Genomic DNA, 21,901 nt, shown 5'->3' with positions numbered 1-21,901 from the left:
GCGGCTACTTGGTGTGGCCACCAGGGAGCGGAGATATGTGGACGGTCTGGAGACCCCGCCAACACAGCCCACCCGCAGCCCCTGGCCAGAGGGGGTGTCCGACGCTTGGGCGCGGGACTCGCGCTGCCTCCGAGAGGGGGCTGCAGGACGAGAGGTCTCCCTCGCGGGGGTGCGTGCGCCCGCAGTGGGTGAAGCGGCATACACACACAGAGGCAAGGGTGCGCACGCGCGCGGACACACATTACACACATACACACACTCCCACGCAGTCCAACCCCGGCTCGCGCGGCACCACGTCACGCGGAGCTGGGAGGGGAAAGAGAAGGGAGGTGGGGCCCGGGGATCCGGGAGAGGAGGGCAGGGACAGGCGCTGCTGCTGCTGCTGCTGCTGCTGGGGCGAGCTCGGGGCAGCCGCAGCCAGAGGCGGAGGAGGACGAGGAAGATGGTGGAGCTGCAGAGGACAGCCTAGTGCCCAGGCTGGTGGCCCACCCTGTCCTTGCTGCCGCGCCGCCTGCTAACGTGGGCCCCGCCAGACCCCAGCGGTCAGGCTAGGAGGTACTGGCGGAGAGCGGGAGGGAGGTGGGCAGCGGGTGGGGAGGGATGACCATCCACCTCTGACGGGTGCCTCTCCTGCAGCCCGGGAAGGGATGGGGAGCGTAGAAGGTCCTGAGACCGGGGTGGGGGCTTATGAATAACCATTGTTATTGATGCTGATGGCGGTGATTAGCATAATGCATTCCTTGCCCCCCGCCTCCACCCCCAAATGAAGGCAAGAGGGGGATGCTTTAGGCTGGCTGTCCAGCGGCGAGACACGGTGCTAAGACAGCGGAGCAGGAAGGGGTTTGAAAGGGTAAGTGAGTATACAGCTGCATCTCTTGGGGAGAGGCACGCCGAGAAATCAGGGCTTTTGCAGGAGCAGAAGGGCCTGGAGACAGGCACGGCGGCAGCAGGACACTGAGTGGAGAGTGTGTGTGTGTGTGTGTGTGGTGTGCCCTCGCGTGAGCTAGGGCGCGTGTGATTGAATCTCTAAGCCTCAAGCTGCATGGTCGGACACAGGGGTCTTGTTAGCGCCCTGCTTGCTGTCAACAGCTTCATTAACAGCAAGCGAGACTGTGGGACGTTGTTGTGCGAGATTTTCGCCCTCCAACTGCATGATTCCTGCTGGTGCCTCTGTGTTTTGGAGTCGCGGAGTGGATTTTCTCCCTGGCCCGACTTCCTTATGTTGGAATGTAGGGGAGGAAGTAAAGATGAGGCTGAGCACATGGCCCTGTATGAAGATGATGGTCACACCTTCTGAAAGTGCTGCTTGTCCCTGCTGATCCTGCTGATGTACGTAGCAGTACCATGCAGGTGGCATTTCTTTTTGCCTAGTTCCTGCATGGGTCTAAGTCTCCTCCCCGACGATGCGGCTTCTATTGTTTGTCTCATTTCTGACCAGCAGAAAGAAAACCTTTACCATGTCTGCCTTACCATCTCCTCTCCCCTCAACTCCCCAGCCTCCAATGCCTTAAATGTCAAGAACTCTCATCTCCTGCTCCTACCAATGTAGTAACTCCAGCGTTTGTTAAAGTCCTGAGAACCACCGATAAGTGTTATTTTCTCTTAGTTTTTTTTTTTCTAAACAGCATTTGTTTGGGGAAAGAGTTACCCGCAAAAAAGGGGGGAGAAAAATGGTGCATTCGTATTTTCATGAATGTTTAAGAAATTGATACCTTCTTTCTTAGCACCAGTGAAATAAGCTTTCCTAGTTTTCACTAATGGGTGCTATATTGAAGTCTCCCGGGGACCAAAGGGATAGAAGTGTGTTTGCTGAAAAGTCATCTGCCCTTTTGCCTTGTGCTTTGCTGTGGTGGGGAGTTTCAGGTCTGGTCATGGCCAGCTGAATCAAAGCCAAGGGTCACAGAGATGGACAAACAAAAGCGTTATTGTTGGGTTCATTCTGCATATTAGGAGTAAGCCATCACCAGGATAGGTGTGAAACATATATAGCTTACGTGTGAAAAACTACACATACACACACACATACACATGAAAAACTACGTCTATAAATAATGATATAACTGTAGTGAAGAGGCACTAGACATGTACAATTTAATTGGAATCCTTGGTACACATGTCTTTCTGTTGAGAGAAAAAGAAGTATCCATCTCTACAATAAACACCTTGGTATTTCTTTGTTAACACACTGTATGGCTAGCTTAGCCAGCTCTGAAATATTCTAGTCACAATATTTTAAATTCTACTGCATTGCTGTCAGAAGCCAATCTGGCTGCCTTGTCTTTTTCCCCCTTTAAGACCATAGCTGTAATACCTATACAAACAAATATATAGCACAGTGTTATCACAGGGTTCACCAGGTTGGGTTTTTTTAAGACTGTATTTTTTGTTGTTTTTATATTGCAGTTTATACTTCATAAGAATCAGAGTCACTTATCCTTTCCTTTTACTATATATAGCGATTGTTAAATGTATTTTGTTCATTAACAATAATATAAGGATCAGGTTTTCTTGAAAAAGTCACTATGAAACACAGTTTTATTATTGTTTTCTTTTTGAACCTTTAAAAATTTCAATTTGAGATTATCCTAACTCTAAGAGTTGGAGATAAATTTTGGGGAAAAACCTACATATATAGATTTGGGTACATAATCTCTTGTGATTTGTGTAGAATCACTTTCTGGTAAGTGATTAACTGAATTTTGAAGTCTTTTGGAGGGTTTTTTTTTTTTTTTTTACCCATTCTGTGTGGAAAAAAAGATTTTTTTAAAATCCTTTATATTTGGAAGTAAACAAAAATGTCCAGTGAAATTCAAGCTTGTTCAATAAATACAAGCAGCATATTTTCCAAGAAAGTTTATGTTCCTATTGAGTTATCCAGGGATAACCTGGGGTTGGCTAAGGGAATTGTTAACTATATTGATTGAATGTCATTTCTAACATAAATATGATTATGTTTAATAAAATAGCATATATAATGTTTAGACATGAATAGATTTTTCTTAAAATTGCATAAGGTATGGCTAATGATACAAGTTGAATTTTGTAATTTATTGTAGTAAGTTCTAATAGCTCTTGTGGTAGCCTGCAGCAACCCATTTGTTTTGCATGGATGCATTTCCTTCACTTAAAGTATCATTAATGCTATTTTCACTATTATTCAGCTTTAAAAAAAACCCACAAGTTGATTCTTTAAGCTACTTGTTAGAGAAAAATATTTGCTGATTGAGCTGGTTGTATAGAAAAAAATGTCAATATTTTATTTTTACTTTTGTTCTACAGTAAATACTCATGATGTTACATGAAATAAAAGGAAAGGATTTTATGCTAGAAAAGTAAAGGTGAAGTACAGTTTCACAGTAGTTTAAATTATTTTTTGAATCAGCTGTCATATAATGTTATGGAACATAGCCAACCCTTACTTTGTCAATTTCATGGAGAGAAAAAGATATTCAGTTTAAAAACTGATCAAGCCAGAGGCTTCTTCAGTGTCTAATATATTCTAGGAACTTATTCTTATGTAGAATTTTGACTTTCGTAAAACCTGAATGAAAACAATAAAGCAAAATGATGTGCAAAGAGATGAAATCTTTTTTTTATGACAGGAACATCTGTGATACCAAAGTATGCTTTTACATTGAATTGTGAGGTTGATTTTCAGAGAGTTGAGCCTAGTCAATATATCCAAGCTAAAAAAGATAAACTACTTAGACATCTCCTTCCCATTTATAAACTGGACATTGGATTGCTGTGTCTTGCATTGTCTTTAAAAGAGAATTGCTATTAGATGCTGAATGATGAAAATAATTTTTCCCCATTTCACTTCACTTATTAATGTCATTTAAAGATCAGGGAGGAAAAAACATATCTTATAGATCTTGAGCATTGGCTTTCACGAGATAATTGTTTGTGGTTTCACACTGGAGAGAGAGAACTGATGGGCGTGATAGGATGGGAGCTGGAATGCTGAAGATGAGTTAATGGGCCTGGTAAATACAATGGCATTATTATATTGAACTGGATGTCATTATGACAATATGCCATCCCCCCTACCCTTCAATCATATTATTGTATGCATTTGGTTAAGGACTGCCCAGAACAAATGCTAAAGCTTTCCAATGACCACTCTATGTTAGGAAGCTCTGACAAATGGTCAGTGGTGAGGCATCAATCGAGAATTTCCCAGTTTTCAGAGGAAAAATTCCAAACATAAAGGATGACATTGAGGTACTTTTGTGCCTTAGTTCCTGGGGACTACTGTTCCCAAAGAGGACATAATGTCTAGGCATGATGATAAATTAATTTTTACACATAACTTACATAATATGTAGGCATGATAGTGAATTCATTTAGAAGAAACAAGGGAATTGTTGCTAAATTACTTTGCATCTGAAAGGTTGTAAACCATTAAGATTACTAAGAATTTATTATTTTTTTAAAATTTTATATCTTAGATACAAAATCTTGTATCTCTCCTTGGAATTTAAGAACTATTTAGGTATTTTTATTTAATGCAAATGTAGTGTTTATGATATGGCTGTGAAAACATCATATTTATAGGTCACTTTCACAGAAATGTAATCCTTTATTTGTCCTATTTTGTCAAGTTTTTCACAATCGTGGGAACATTATATCATCATCAGAAAGTGTATCTCACTTTATGAAAAGTTGCATACAACTAACATTTTTGTAAACTGAATCAAAATTTAAAATGCACCAGTAGAAGTTTCTCTTCTGTATCAAATCTTTTTGTAACAAGAATGAATTCCTCCTAATTTATTTGCTTGCTAAGTTTGGACTTTTAAGTTTCATTTCCTTAAAGTGGAGCATGCCAGTATTGCATTCTTCTCCTTGGGAAGGATGCTTAAGGACAAGAGTCTAAATGAAATCAGTATAAGTTTTATGATTATTAGCATTAGTATTCTGATTGTTTGCATATTTGGATATGTGGTGGTATATGATTTTTGCCTGTTAAGTCACATTAAACCTGAGTGAGAATTTTCTTTCTGAGTATGAATTTCTTTTCTCCTTCTATGAGTGAATTAGAGGGTACAAAGGGAAGTGGAATAGAATGAATGAATGAATGAATGAAATCACCAGTTGACTTTCTTCCAGGAGTCATTCTGAGAGTATATACTAATTCTAGTAGTTTCATTTTAAATATGTCAAGTTAATATGTTCTTGCCTCTTTCCCTGCAAGATTATCCATTATTCTGGTCAGTGTACTGGGAAAATTCTTTCTTCTTCCTCTTCTCTCCTCCCTGCTTTCAAACCTCTCCCTCAAAACACCTGGTGCATCTTCAAAATTTCAGGGATCTGTGATTTTGTTGGTGTGGCTGCTTTTTCCACAGACTCCTAAGAAAGCTCCTCTATAACTCAGTAGGTGGTCTTCTGAGAGTTGCTGTGACTGAGAAATTACTCACCTTGCAGCCAAGATGGTGGTAAACCTCTCAGTGGGAAGAGCTTCAGTCTACAGGCACATAACCCATCACTAATGTGTTCCCTCTTTATATGTGCCCATTTAAGAGTGGTAAAAAGAAGTTGTTTCATTTAATTTTGTTTTTCTTTCTTAGTTTTGACTCAAAACCTTTCCAACTTGGCAGGAACAACCAAAACTTACTCTCTATTAATATAGCTTTTGAGAAGCCACGGACACCTCCATTCTGTTGGAATAAAGATTAGTGGAAAAAAGCACTGATACTGTGCTCTTTTCATCTGAATACCAACCTGATCTACTTATTTCTTCTTCAGAACTTGTGAGATTAAAGAGAATCAATATTACAAGGGACATATTTATTTCCACTATTCAAAAATAGTTCTGACCTCCCAGTTAGGATTTTTGCTCTCCCAACTACTTGAAGATTGCAGATTGTTTTCCAAATAAACACCATGGGAATATTGTAATAGGCAAGTTCGAATTTATTCCATAGATGGAATTTTCCCATAGTGTTACATAGTGTGAAAAGTCTAGCTATTTCTGCCTTCCAGTGTAATTGAATTTTTTTTTTTGGTCTTTCTTGGGGTGAAAAAAAAAACAAAAAATAAAAACTGAACTCCTTTTTAGCAGGAGTTAAATGCCCCCTTAGAGAAGAGATAATCATTTCACCTCCAGGAACAAATATAAAATAATTTGTTTGGCATTCAGAATTCGTCACAAGCTAACCGCCTCCTCCCTTTCCCGTCTTCTCACACACTTCTACACAATCTACGATCCAGGGATACTGGTCTCCTTGCTGCTCCTCACACAAACACTCTCCTTCCAGACTCCAGGTGTTTTCACTGACTGCTTTCCCCCCTTGGAACACTATCTTTTTTATCTCCACCTCCTGCATTCCCTGGCTTCCTTCAAATTCTAGCTGAAATACCATATTATATGAGCAGCCTTTGCTGATCACCCTGAATTCTAGTGTCTTCTGTCCGCTGATCATCTCCAGCTTGCCCTGTCTTCATCTCGTCTGTACACACCTGTATGAATAGTGTTTCCCATCAGACTGGAGAGCACCTTGAGAGGAGCCACTATTTTTACTTCTCTTTTTATACAGATCTATCCCCAGATCACAGTGCCTGGTACATAGTAGGTTCGTAATTAATACTTATTAACTCATTGACTACCTGGTAAAGTTAGTCATAACTGCCATCATTTAAATACACCTAGTGCTACTGATGGGCCTAACAATACAGGAGACCCAATGGAAAATTTACCCAGCACAGCAAAATAGCTCCAGCCCAGAAGTGAAAGGTGAATCTGGTAAGTGCTTGTTGTCTGTACATAATGAAAAACAGTAATTCTGGGTTTTAGATCCAGAACTTGGAAAGAGAACCTTCCTTCTCTGCCTGTCCCATCATATTTCCCCTGAGCTGTTTTGGATGCTTTTGTGTTTTAGGGTTTTCTAGTATTTAGTTGCTCTAGCAGGAATTTGAAAGAGGCTCAAGGAAGAACTTCCTGATTGGGTCCCCTAGAAGTTACTGATCAAAACAGGCTACTCAGAGAAGGAGTAAGCAAGAATCGAGTTGCGCCAAGTTCTGCTTAAGAACATGGGAAGCAGTGGATAGAGCACAGGCCTTGGAATGAGGAGGACCTGAGTTCAAATCTAGCCTCAGACACTTATTAGCTGTGTGATCCCAGGCAACTCACTTAACCTCAATTGTCTCCAAAAAAATAAAGAACAAGGGAAGTTACATATAGATGCCCTTTCTGTCTTTCATATTTTTTTAAGATGCACTTAAAACATTACACAATGCTACTTTATTTTCCTACGTAAAATAATTCTGCATGAAAAATTCTACCATTAAAGTTCGGTATTTGTATATCATTTCCTGAGGAACTTTGGGGCTTCTTTGGCATAACCATTTTAGGCCTTCAGACTCCAATGGATGGGGAGATTGCAAATGCTAATATACTAAGGTGATGAGTTATATGAATGTATATCATACAGGATGGATTTGAGATGCAGAATGAGATACAACATTTTTGGATGTGGCCAACATAGAAATTTGTTTTGTCTGACTATGTATATTTGGGACAATAGTTTTTCCCCCCAAGGAGAGGTGGGATAAGGAGAATATTAATTCATGGTAATAGCATTGTACTATTTCAAAAAGGTTTTTGTTTTTGTTTTCTGCTGGGGCTAATTAGTTAGAAAAGATTATTAGATAAGAAAAGATAATTAGATTAGAAAGATATAGACATTATGGTATATTTGGATTTCAGCAAGGCATTTGATAAACATCTCTCATATCCTTATGAAAAAGATAGAGAGATGTAGGCTGATGATAGTACAAAGAGATGAATTTGTAGCTTGTAGCTGGTTGATTGATTAATAGCCTGGTGTCATGCTTAGGGTCTCTGTCCTCAGTCCCGTCTTTTTGAACATTTTTATCAATGACTTGGATGAAGACCTATGGGATACAATTATGCAGATAATATGAAGCTGAAAGGGATTGACAATATATGTTGAGGTAACAGAATGAAGAACCAAAGAGATCTTGATAGCAGGAATGATGAACTATATCTAAGGAAATAAATTGTATAGCTTGATTTGTATATATTTGTTTGCCTGGTTAGATTATAAGCTCCTTGAGGGGAGGGAATCTCTTTTGTTTCTTTTTTGTTTTCCCACTGCTTAGCATAGTGCCTGGCACATAGTAGAAGCTTAATAAATATTTACTGATTGATTGATGATTGAATTTTAAAGGAGATAAAGGCAAAGCTCTGCACTTTGATTCAAAAATTCAATGGTATGAATACATTATAGAAGAAATGTGTTTATAGTATGTTCATGTGAAAAAAATATTTAGGACTTTAAGTTCACTGCAAGCTCAGAATTAGTCACAAGCATACTGTGATTTCCTAAAAAGCTCATGCATAATTATAGTACACTACTTAGGGTATGAGGGCAACTAGGTAACACAGTAGATAGAGTACCAGGCCTAAAGCAGGAAGACTCATCTTTTTGAGTTCAAATCTGGCCTTGGACGCTTACCAGAAGTGTGACCGTGGGTAAGTCAATTAACCCTGTTTGCCTCAGTTTCCTCATCTGTAAAATGAGCTGGAGAAGTAAATGGCAAACCACTCTAGTATCTCTGCCAAGAAAACCCAAATAGGTGAAGAAGAGTCAGATACAACTGAAACGATTGAACAACATCAAAAGCGACAAAAACTTAGGATATGGTAGCCATGTATCAGTTAGCACAGCATAGTTCTAGGTGTGACATTTTAATAGGGTTAGAGTGACCAGAATCAAGCAACCAAGAAGGACAGTGAGAGGACTTTAAATGATGTAATATAAAGAATGGTTGAAGGAACTAGAAATATTTGGTCTAGAAAAAAGAAGACAAAGAGGGGACATGATTGTTACCTTCAGATATCTGAAAAGCTATTCTCTATAGCCCCTGAGAGCCAGACTAGACCACATGGATACAAGTTACTAGAAGGCAGATTTGACTTAATATAATAAAGAACTTTTCTTAACAATTAGAAATGAATGAAAATGGTATTTAAAAAGTTATCAATTACATGTTGTTTAAAGTATGAAAATGGGACAGACTGCCTTGTGATGTAATGTGTTCTCCAGCCTTGAAAGTGTTCCTGAGCATATATTGTCCACAGCATCAAGTGGATATTGTCAAAGTGTTTCAAAGGAGATTTCCATTCTCAAGCAAGATGATCTATAAGGTCACTTCCAAGCATAGGATTCTAGGAACCATGTGTGGCAGAAATAACAATGAAAAGGTAACTGAAAAAGATAATTGGGTGGAGAAGGTGGGAAGCAGACTTGCTGACTTCCTTTGTACAGTTATATGAAGAGAAGAATTTGAGTGACTGTTAATTGGAGAAAGAGACAGCAATATCTAACAGCGATGCAGAGATGTTTGGTATAGAATCAAGAAAACCTGTTGGGGTCCAGTTAGTTATTTTTCAGTTGTGTCTGACTCTTTCTGACTTCATTTGGAGTTTTCTTGGCAGAGATACTAGAGTGGTTTGCCATTTCCTTCTTCAGCTCATTTTACACACGAAACTGAGGCAAAAAGAGTTAAGTGACTTGCCTGGGATTATACAGCTGGTGTCTGAGGCCAGATTTTAACTCATGGAGATGAGCCTGACTGCAGACCTGGTCCTCTATCTACTGTACCACTTAGCTGCCCCCAAGAAGACCTAAATAGCTCAATACCCCCCTAAGGGCATCCGTTATACAACAAATGGAGTTTATAAAGATGATTGACTCATCAAAACAGGTTGAATTCTCTTCAAAATACTGTTAATTAAGGCAGGAAGGCTTATTTTATGAGACTTTAAATAAAGATAGTTAAAATCCCCAAACCTGAATTCTTGGAGGATTAGCACTCAGCTACCTAAAAAAGGGGCAAATACTTCAAGTATTCCATGACCACTTCAGAAAACTGAGTTTCTCCTGAACCTCACTTGAGACTGTGTCTGTAGCATCCTTGATATCATGTCTGCATCAGTGGTATCTGTTTTAGATCATAATGGCATATAGGGTTAGAGACAATGTTTAAAAATATCCTTTCTACTGAGTCTAGACTAAAAGTTCTTAACTTTAGTTTCGAGTTCTTAATCCATGAGGTCCACAGATGCCCAGTGGGTCTGTGTCACTTCAGAGAGTGTGTGAACTTGGATAGGAAAAAAAAAAACTACATCTTTGGTTTCCTTTGTAATCTGATGTATATTATTTTATACATTTAAAATATTGTTCTAAAAAGGTGTCCATAGACTACATCCATTTGCCAAAGGGGTCCACGACACGCAAAAATGGGTTAGGAATTCCTGGTCTAATCAGTGTCTAATGCTTTGATGATAGTAATAAGTTCCCCCACATTTTCATAAGCAAGTCGTGATTTTCATATAAGTAGATAAAGTGTTTTATTTCCTCTTTTCATATGTTCTCATCCTATTTGATATATGCCTGCATTTTCCCATCAATCCCACTTCAATACTTTGAACTTTGATTTTCTCGTCTGTAAAATGGGGATAATAATTCCTTACCCGCCTACCTGATGGGACTGTTGTTAAGGAAAGTGCATCATAAATGTTAAAGCTCTATGAAAACAGGAGGCGGTTTGGGACTTCCTTTTGTTCCTCTCCTACCTCAGGGCTATCAGTAGAGCATCCAGGCTACCTATCTAGTGATTTTTAGTCTCAGTTTGCACATACCAGGCCCTAAATAAATATTTGTCAAGTTGTGTTGATAATTTCTAATTGCCATATCTAGAGGCCTTTTCTTCATTCACATTCTCTTTGACCTTTTTGTAATACCTTTGACTACCCTTTTTCTGTTCTTCTTCAGCTTCTATGACCCTGCATAATTGTAGTTTTCTTATTATCTGACTTTTTCTCTTTTCTCTTTCCTTCACTGGCTCCTGTTTCTGCCCCGCCAAATGCCCTAAGATTATACACACAGGGCTCCCTTGTCTCTCTGAACTCCTTTCCTTAGTGGTCTACATTCACTACCACAGTTTAAAACATAAGTAACTCTCTGCAGTCCTGATTACTCTCCTGATTTTCAGGTTAGTTTAAAGGACCTTCTGGATATTTCTATTTAGGTATCTTGCTGCCTCCTTTCCCAAAACATATTCCTCATCTGTTCCATATTTCTTTCTCAGAGAGAGAGAGAGACAGAGACAGAGACAGAGAGCTTCTTCCCTCTTCTGCCTCCCCCACCTCTAAGCTCTTCCTTCTGGTTTCCCTGTTTCTGGTAACTACATTCTCATCATTCTTCTAATAACACAGGCTCAAAGCCCTTTGACTCCTCCTGATTGCTTGTTCCCCGTGTCCAATTAGTTGTCAAGTCCCATAAATTACTCTTTGTGAATATGTCTTACATTTGTATTGTCCTTAAGTGGGAAGAGTGCTGAATTCGGCCGTAGAACCCGAGTTAGAATTCTGATTCTGTCACTTATTATCAGTGCTCTCTTGGACAAGAGGGCACTTCACTTATTCCCATCTCTAAGTTTCCTCATGTGTAGAATGAGGGGGATGGACCCAATGACCTTCCACCTCTACATCTGATTCCATGATCAGTAAAAAATTCACCCACTGAAGATTCTTTATACTAATAAAATCATGCAGACAAAAAAAAACAAATTAAAACCTGTGGTCCTACATCAGGCCCTCATTATTCCTTGCCTAGAGTATTACAATAGTCTTCTAACTTGACTCCATGCCCCTAACTTGTATTTCCTCACTCCTATAAGCCGCGGCCACATGAAACTTCCTAAAGCACTCCTTTGATGGCATTACTCCTTTGCTCAAAACCTTTCCATGGCTCCCTATTGCCTACAAAGAAGTCCAAATTTCTTACCTATTATTGTAGACCTTTCATAGTGTAGGCTCAAAGTTTTTGCCCTGTACTTATCTACAGAACTATAACTAGAAATTCTTGAACCCAGGGCAAAACCACCAATGACAGAAACCCCAGAGTCCTACAAGTTTGTTAATAGAGAGGACATCACAGGGGTGGGGGAGGGAACACTGTAAAAAAGCTCTGAGTGAGAACCTGAGGGCCATTTCTATGAGGAAAGGACTGAGATTTAGAGATTTAGATATTGTTCAATCTATTTTGACTGCTTTTAGTCCTTTTTTTCTTCCTTTCTTAGTTTCCTACTCTGTTCTGGATAGTTAAGGCTGTCAGACAGCTGAGATCTGGTTATCTGAAGTGATTTTATGCGTTTTGATCTATGATTTTTCACTCTTCTTTCAGATGGTTGGGTTTCTAAAAAAGCTTTACTAATTTTTTTTCTCAATACTACCTTGTAACAAAGAAAAGCAATTTAGCAAAACCGACCAAACAGTGGCTACATCTGTTATATTATGCAACATTCATCATCCATAATCCCTAACCTTTACCAAGAGGAGAGAGATATGTTTCAACTGTCCTCTGAAACCAATAATAGCTGGGTTATGTTCTGGGTAGGCAGTGGGAGTTTCCATACAAGAAGTTCCTATGCTGACAAAATCTTTAGTGTTTTTGCAGTTGTTTTCCCTACTAACACCATGCTCATGGAGGTGACCTTGAATTCTTGAAGTGGACCCCTGGGGAGCTGAGGTTCTTCCAGGTCTTAGCAAACTCAAACTTTCTCTGCTACAGGTAATAGGACAGACCATGATCAACTGAGGTTTGTATAAGTTCATCACAGATCATCACTAGAATGATGAATGTTTTGGCCATGACAGAGTGTAGAAAACTTCCTATTAAGTCACTGGGAAATTGTGATCTGAGTTAAGACCTAGAGCACACATGCCAGTGAAATCACAGGTCACAGGTCAATTTCAAATCGCAGCGAAATATGGAAGTGCCAAAGAAGTCTTCTCTCACTCTGATCACGTGTTAAAACCTCTGGTGGTGTTCTGATAGGAATTAATTAAATTATCTTCAAATACTTGAAGAGTTTGTCATTTGGATGAAGAATGACTAATTCTGCTTCATTCTCAAGAGGAAAACTAAGACCCACAGAATTCAACAAAACATAAGGCAGAGAACTTCTTAATAATTATGGCTGTGTGACAATAGAATGCACTGCCTTATAAGGCAATACATTCCACACAATTGTACGTATTTGAATAGAAGATGGATAGCTGCCTGTCCAGGAACATTGTAGCATGGGATTCCTGTGTTGAGCAGAAGGTTGCACTAGGTGGTCTGAAGTCCCTGCCATTTCTGAGATTCTGTGATTCTCTAGGAATATAGTACAGAGAAAATGATGGGGAAAATGTACATTGGATCAAGGGTCTTTAAGCCCTGAATCCAATGCAATTTTAAGCTTTAAAACTAAGCTGAAAGCTAGAAATAGCTCTTGGATTCCATTTGTTACAACACTGTATGGTATCTAGTGTGTACAGCAGGGATTAGAGTAAGGACAGTACACAGTGGAAGGAACTGTTGTGATGCCTTTCAGAGAGGGCAAGTTGGATTTGTTTTCTTGAAATTAAGGGCTTTTTAGTAGGTGTTGAAAGGGACAGGTTAGATACAGTCTGCACAAAGTGGGTTGTACATGAATCAGAATAAGGGCTCAGAAAACAACTTCTGTGTTTACATAAAAGGGCTTGTGCTCAACTTCATAAGTCAAACCCCATTTTTCTTAATTTACCATGGAAACGACATTATTAGAAACGTTGTGGCTAAAGGTTGTAGTTACAAGGTCTTATTATTAATCCTTATGGATGTCAGGGAGAAAAATAGGTGGGAGAAGAGAGTTGCTTCATTAAGTATGAAGTTTATAAGCTTTATTTTTTACTATATGGAATAAAACAAGCATTTCCATAACATAGAAGAATTAAAAAAAGATGACTACACATGAAACTGCAAATCTGCTATATACAACTTGCAATTTTTTTTCAAACATACAACTAAATTATCATATAAATTTTTTTCCTTTTCCCTTCCCTCTTTCTTTGCCCACTCTGCCCTAGAGATGTCTATCATTAGCACAGATAGTTATATATGCACACGTACGTATATGTGTACATGTATGTGCACGTATACACATATATGTATATATGTTAAATTGTTCTACCCAGACTTCTATCCGTTTTTTCTCTGGATGCAGATAGCATCTTTCTTCCTATGTCCTTTATAGTTAATTTGGGTATTTATAATGGCAAAAATAACTTATTACTGTATACAATGTTCTCTTGGTTCTGCTCATTTCGCTCTTCATTATTTTGTGCAAGTCTTTCCATGTTTTTCTAAAATCATTGAGCTCATCATTTCTTTTAGCACAGTAGTATTCCATCACAATCATATACAACTCGTTCAGTCATTCCTCAGTTGATGGGCATCCCTGCAATTTCCAGTTCTTTGCCACCACAAAGAGAGGTGCTATAAAATTTTATAACATATAAGTTCCTTTCCTTTTCCCCTAATCATCTTTGCAAATAGACCAAATAATGGTACTGCTGGGTCAAAGGGTATAGGTAGTTTAATAACTCTTTGGACATAAGTCCAGATTGCTCTCCAAAATGGTTGGATAAATTCATAATTCCACCAACAATGACTTAGTGTACCAATTTTTCCACATCCCCACCAATATTTGTCACTTTCCCCTTCTATAATTTTAGCCATTCTGGTGAGTATAGAATGATATCTCAAGGTTGTTTTAATTTACATTTCTCTAACCAATAATGATTTAGAACATTTTTTCATATGCCAATAAATTGTTTTGATTTCTTCATTGGAAAACTGTCTGTTCATATTCTTTGATAGTTGCTTTACAGAAGCAATACACACAAGCAAGTTGTAAGGCAGGAGTTCTTAACCTGGGGTCTATAAACTTTTTAAAAATATTTTGATAATTATTTGGGGGGTGATTTTATTTTATTTTTGTTTTAAATATTATTTAATTTTTTCCAATAACATGTAAAGATAATTTTTAGCACATTTTTAAATAAAATTTTGAATTCCAAATCTTCTCTCCTTTCCTCCTCCTCCTACTCCCTAAGATGGTAAACAGTTTGGCATAGGTTACATATGTGCACTTATGTAAAACATATTTCCATATTATTCATGTTGTGAGAGAAGAATCAGAACAAAAGGGGAAAACTACAAAAAAAAATTTTTAAATGAAAATAGCATGCTTCAATCTGCATTCATATTCCACCGGTTCTTTCTCTGGATGTAGATAGCATTTTCTGTCCTGAGTCTTAGATCATTGTATTGCTGAGAAGAGCTAAGTCACTCACAATTGATCATTGTACAATGTTGTCGTTACTGTGTGCGATGTTTTCCTACTTCTGCTCACTTCACTTTGCATCAGTTCACATAAGTCTTTCCAGGTTTTCTAAAATCTGTCTGCTTGTCATTTCTTTAAAGTTGGCTTTTTTTTTAATTTGGCCTTTTAGAGGGCAATTGGAGTTAAGTAACTTCCCCAACGTTACACAGCTAGTATTTTTGTGTGGGTGTTAAAATGTCTGAGGCCAGAACCGAACTCGGGTCCTCCTGACTCTGGGGCCTGTGCTTCACTCACTGCACCACCTAGCTGCCCCCTGCTTGTCATTTCTCATAGTACAATAGTAATCCATTATATTCATATATTATAACTTGTTCAGCCAGCAATTGATGGGCATCCCCTCAATTTCCAATTTTTTGCCACCCCAAAAAGTTGATAATTATTTTGAAATAACTGTTGCCTTTGTAATCTTCTATATTTTATTTTATGCATTTAAAAAGATTATTCTAAGAAGGAATCCAAAGGCTTTACCAGTCTGCCAAAGAGGTCCATGACACAAAGATGATTAAGAATCTTTATTCTATGGTGTGGTGATTGGTAGGATTTAGTTTTAGTTGTTATTTTTTTAACCAAATGGTGTTAAATAATATTACTTTAAAACTTCAAGTCTTCCAGTATATTTGAGGATAATATCATTAGGAAACCATAGCAAGGAGTGATTATGATTTTGATCATTGTTTATTCTGGAGGCTACAATGCAGGGATTAAATGTAATATTGGGTGGTTAGCTTGCAGCTTAGTTGTGGTTTTTAAAAGCACATGCCTTGCTCAGAGGAAACTACTTTTATGAAATGCTGATAATCACTCAGGAGGTCTTATTATGTTTTTGCTAAGGTGATTTTAATAGGATTGATTTCTGAAGCTTTGGTACTTTATGTGAGTGATCTAGGAATAATAAAACAGGAGAAGGCCAAGTGCAGAAGTAGGGATTTTAAGATTTTCTTCTGTATAGCGTGTGGTAGAAGAGGTTAAGACAAATAGGCACTGATTTTATGGGGTCTAATCCCCATTACAAGTGGCACTCATGTTTGCCTCATGATGCCATGTGGCTGTGAATCTTGCAATGCCACAACCACAGAAGAATCAAGGTTACAAATAACCTACAAAATGGAAAGACTGGTGGCCAATTAATCAACAGTTGTGCCAACAAGTCTTCTAGGTTCTGGAGTATAAAAACCGAAAAAAAAAAAAACCCAAAACCAGTCCCTGCCTTCAAAGAGCTTATATTCTAACTGGGAAGACAGAATGTACGCTTTTATGTATATACCAAACATAACACATTGTCCCAAAAGTAGTGATTTGGTTTTAAGTTTTGATATCTTTGGAAGTATAAATACTACAAATTTTCAACAAAACAAAAAAACATTTGACAGGTTAATTATTTCATTTTTTTTTGGAGGGGGGAAGGCAAGGCAATGGGGGTTAAGTGACTTGCCCAAGGTCACACAGCTAGTAAGTATGTCAAGTGTCTGATGAGGGATTTGAACTCAGGTCCTCCTGACTCCAGGGCCAGTGCTCTATTCACTGTACCACCTAACTGCCCCTAATTATTTAATTTTTAATGTATTGATGGATTTCTTATTAAAATTCAACATAAACACCATTTGGGGCTATATAGTGCTCTAGTCAATTTTTGAACTTGGTAACAACTTTCTTCAGCTGTTGCTCAATGACTGAAAGAATTTCATTTGTAATCCTAACCTGAGAATCATCCAAAGAATAAGGTTTTGATGTGTAAATGATAGTTGTGGCGCCACAAGAAAATGGTTAATAGAGATAGATCAGGTGACTGAGATGGTCAAGCAAAAGGTTCTCCTCTACACATACCCATCTGAGATAATGTCATACAGAAACTGTCATGCACTGTATTGTTAAAATTAAAAACTCATTATTCAAAACTCACAAGCTAAATATAAAACAAATTTAAATAATTAAACTTTTAAATATTGTTATTTGCACATTCTGAAAGTATTGAAGCTTAAACCTGCATTAAGACTTTTGGGACCTTCTATGTCTGTGTGTATATACACACACACACATACATACATGTCAACATGCATAATTGGGTTGTATAATATGTGAAGGAAGGAAAGGAAGCAAACAAAATTTATTAAGCACCTTCTATTGGCAGGCACTGATCCTCACGGAAGCCTTGGGAGATGGTGCCATTAATACCCCTATTTTAATTCAATTCAATAAACATTTATTAAGTACCTACTACATGCCAGGCACTATGCTAAGTGATCTGGATACAAAAAGAGGAAAAAGATAGTCCCTTCTCTCAAGGAATTTATAATCTAATGGGGAAGAATGAATGTAAAGAAATATGTACAAAGCTAGCTAGGTACAGGATAAACAAGAAATAATTAAAAGAAAGAAAGTGCTAGAATTAAGGAGGGTTAGGGAAGACTTCCTATAGATGGTAGGATTTTAGTTGGGTCTTAAAGGAAGCCAGGGAGGTCAGGAGACAGAGTGGAGGAGGGAGAGCATTCCAGGCATAGGGGATGGCCAGAAAAAAAATTTCATTTTACAGTTGAGGAAACTGAGGCAGACTGAGATTAAGTGACTTGCCCAGGATCACACAGCTAGTAACTCAAGTCTTCCTAACTTGAGTAATCTATCTTTACTCATCTGTCTACTGCATTACCTAGCTACCTTTAGGAAGAATAATGGTTCATAAGCCTGGATGTGTATGTTGGAGCCAGATTGTGGCCAAACACAACAGTTTGCATTTGATCCCAGAGGTAATCGGGAGTCAGTGGAGGGTTTTTTTTTTCTTTTGGAGGGCAGTTGGGCTTAAGTAACTTGCCCAAGGTTACATGGCTATTTTTTTGTGTGTGGGTGTTTTGTCTGAGGCCGGAATTGAACTCGGGTCCTCCTGACTCCGGGGCCGGTGCTTTAATCAATGTGCCACCAAGCTGCCCCCATCAGTGGGGTTTCTTGAGCAAGGGAATGACATATTCAGACTACGTGGAGAACAAAAAGGAAAGCAGAAAGATTTGAGTCTGGGAGACCAAGTAAGAGGCTCTTACAGATATCCAGGTAAGCAGTGCTAAGGGTGGATGTAAGTAGATTGTTGTAGGTTGCTGGCAATGACATGCAAGTGAGAAATAGCATAAAAGATATTGTGAAGAATGCAAAGGACTAGAAAAGGAGGTGGGCTATTCATGAAGTGAGGATAAGACAACAATAGATGGGCATATATCGATTAGAGTTTCTATGGAGGATTTTTGGAAATACTTGGGCAAGAAACACACAAGATGAGAAGGTGTGGAGGGATCAAAGATTTAGAATTGGAAGGGAATTCCAGAGTCATCCAGCATAACCCCCTCATTTTACAGATGAGGAAGCAATCAATAGTCAGTCAGTAAACATTTATGAAGTCCCTACCATGTGTTCTTCCAGCTGTACCATGGGATTTGCTTTGATGGAGTGGCTATCCCCACCATCTATATGGGGGATCATGGATCCTCCATAGAGTCAAAGTAAAGTCAGCCTATTAAAATGCCTTGCAGATTATAAAATCAAAGTCCTCAGCTTAGGGAATTTAGTTTGATAGAAAAAGGAATCACATTGTTATTAATAAAGCACTGAGGCCCATCAAGGCATTTTAAAAATTAATCATGTACTTCTCTGGTAAGTAGTACTATAGGAGGCTTGCATTTGGAGCTAACAATACCCCAAAGGGATGTGTGGTACTGAACTAGAAATCATACTGTCTCCTGGTCTTACTCACAGATGAGGAAAAGAAAAAAAAAAGCAGCAAAATTTCTGTCAGGAACAATGCATTAAATGTCTGAGTTGCCCAAAGACATAAAAACTAAATCAAAAGTCCCTATGTACCAACTAGAGATGATGAGTATTATCAGAGAGTCCCTGCACATAAATTTCTTCTGTGAGTTATAATAAATATTGAAAATTACTTCCCTGTGCTTATGGAAGTACATTTGTACGTCCTATTCTGTTTTCAAAGACAGACATCCATTCATTTAACCATTTTCAGTGTAAGGATTTGAGACTTCTTTGTATAATACAATCAACCAGTCATTATGTATCCACTTGTGCGAAAAACCTGTGCTAAGTATTTTGGGAGCTACAAAGAATAAACTGTCTCCTGCCCTCAAGGAATTTACAGTTTAAATGTACAAGGAAGGAATACATACATGAAAGGCTAACTAGTGTAAATCTTTTTATTTTTTAAAGCAATTGGGGTTAAGTAACTTGCTCAAGGTTACACAGGCAGTTATTTCTGAGTGTGGAGCTAAGTATCTGAGCCCGGATTCGATCCCAGGTCATCCTGATTCCGGGGCCGGTGCTCTTACTCACTAAGCCACCTGGCCACCCCTAGTGTAAATCTTTTTATAAGGGCCAAAAATGAGGGATTAACAAATGTTATCAGAGTTAAGAGAAGGAAAGTCATCTGTAGGTTGATGGGGTCATGGAAGATTACTGGCAGTTAAGATGTGGCCTGGGTCTTTTCTTTTGTGGGAGAATGGTTATTCTCTACTGCCTGTTCAACTTTGAATGGGTCTTCCTTTTGATCTTTCCTTCCTAAGTCATTCATTTATTCATAATTTACCTAGAATTCACATGTTTTCTTGTGGACACAGGGGCAATATTAGTTAGGTAATAGAATGGGTGAGATCAATTTGACCTTTTCGAATGACCAGACCAAAAGAATGTTCCATCTTGATAGCAGCCTCTAAGATTGTCCCTAGTGAACATGAACCTTTGATTTGTGCTGGGTCTCATACGGTATGATATTTTTACCAATGACCTGGATGAAGGCTTGTACCAAATGTGTGCTGGAGCCATCACTAAACCTCATGTGGGAGCTCAGTATCAAATTCTTATCGTGACCCTTTTTACCTCAGAAATCCTTAATTGCTACGAATGAAGGCTTGATTCAATGTTTTGCTAATTGTCTATATGTAAGAAAGTGTTAATAATGCAAATTAAACTTAAAAGTGCACATGGATACCATTTTTTCCAGAGAGCCCACTTAGTGGCATATCCATGTCCTGTGCTAATTTTTAGGATTTTCATGTTATAGTAATACTCTACTCAGTTGTTCAGTCATTTCAGTTGTGTCCAATTTTGTGACCCCATCTGGGGTTTTCTTGGCAAAGGTACTGAAATGGCTGGCCATTTCCTCCTCCAGCTCATTTTGCAGATGAGGAACTGAGGCAAATGGGGCTGTGACTTGCCCAGGGTCACACAGCTAGTAATTGTCTGAGGTCAGATTTGAACTCATGAAGATCAATCTTCCTGACTTCAAGCCCAGTATTTTATCCACCGTGCTACCTAGCTGCCCCTACTCATACTAATATCCAGCCTCAGACACTTAACACAAAAACTAGCCGTGTGACCTTGGGCAAGTCACTTAACCCCAATTGCCCTCCCAAAAAAAAGTCAAAAAAATAAAATAAATTTCTAAAAAAAAAAAGTTTAATGATGTTCAGTTCCATCAGCTGCATCTCACAGGGCATCATCTTGAGATCCCTCATCATCCTGTTTAAAATTCTTCGTTTTTCCTACAACTTGACAACAGTCTTCCTAAAATGTTGGGTTCACAATAGGCCACAGTACTCCAGATCTGGTCTGGCCAAAGCAGAATGCTACAGGGCCATGGCTGCCTCTCTTCTAGACCCTGCACTTTTCTGAATTGAGGCTAAAATGGCATCAATTAATTAATTAATCAATCAATTAATGTGGCTGCCATGTCACAGTTTAGTACCTTGACTCATACTGAACTGTTGAGTCCACAAATAACTCCAAATATTCTTGACATGAGCAAAGTGTCTAGCCATTCCTCCCCCTATCCTATACCTGTGAAGTTGACTTTTGAACTTTAATATAGTATTTTACATTTATCTCTACAATTTCATTTTATTCAATTTAGCCTCTCATGGTAGCTTATGAGGACCTTTCTCTATCTTGACTCTGTTGTCTGGTATATTAACCATTTCTTCGAGTCTTATCAGCCAAAGTTGTACCTTCATCCAAGTCATTGGTAAAAGTAGCAAAAGCATGAGACCCAGCACAGATCCAGGCTTCACGTTCATTAGAGACCATCTTCCAGGTTGCTCTCAAGATGTGACAATTTTTGAGTCTGGCCATTCAGACAGGTCAAAGTTAATCTCATCTAATCTATTACCTAGTAGCATGTGAATTATAGTTAAACTATGAATGAAGGAATTTATTAAGTACTTACTATGTGCTAATAACTGTACTACATGCTAGTAATACAAATTGAAAAAGCTAGACAGTCCCAGCTTTCAAGAAATTCATATTGTAATCGGGGAAAATAACACATATATGAAAGTTCAGCAACAGGACAGAAGGAAAAGCCTGGAAATCCAAGGGTTCCGCAGCAAGGCAGATGGCAAAGCCCAGGGGTAGTACTTAGAGTAGGCCAATGGGAAAGTCAAGTGGGGAAGGGCCCCATTGGTAGTGGTGGGTCTTCCATGGCCCAGCAATCCATATGGATTCTGGAACAGCCTGGTCTGTGGAGGGGGCAAGAGGGATATCTATAGTATTCTCCTGTAATGCTAGTCTCTTTTTATCACCTTCCATCTTTGTTTTTTCCACCTCTTTCCAGTATTACATTTTATTTCCTTACCCTTATGCATTTCTTTTTTTTTTTTAAAGCAATCAGTGT

General features: G+C 38.6%; 1 protein-coding gene across 2 annotated transcripts in view; it reads left to right on the top strand.

Annotated features, from left to right (window-relative positions):
• Positions 1 to 314: 314 nt before the first annotated feature.
• The window catches only part of APBA1 (amyloid beta precursor protein binding family A member 1), a 289,420-nt gene continuing 267,833 nt past the window's right edge, over positions 315 to 21,901 (top strand). Inside the window, exon 1 of one of the 2 annotated variants that reach the window (XM_069086984.1) lies at positions 315 to 555. The gene's annotated coding sequence lies outside the window, so the exon portion shown is untranslated. The remainder of the gene's footprint in view (positions 556 to 21,901) is intronic. The other variant, XM_069086983.1, reaches the window with a different exon arrangement.

The sequence above is a fragment of the Petaurus breviceps genome, unplaced genomic scaffold (genome assembly GCF_028583685.1).
Source record: "Petaurus breviceps papuanus isolate PSGF00001 unplaced genomic scaffold, PetGlider_PUasm1.0 118, whole genome shotgun sequence".
NCBI classification, from domain to species: Eukaryota; Metazoa; Chordata; class Mammalia; order Diprotodontia; family Petauridae; genus Petaurus; species Petaurus breviceps.
Note: the sequence above shows the minus strand (reverse complement) of the source record. Positions and strands in the feature narration are given on the sequence as shown.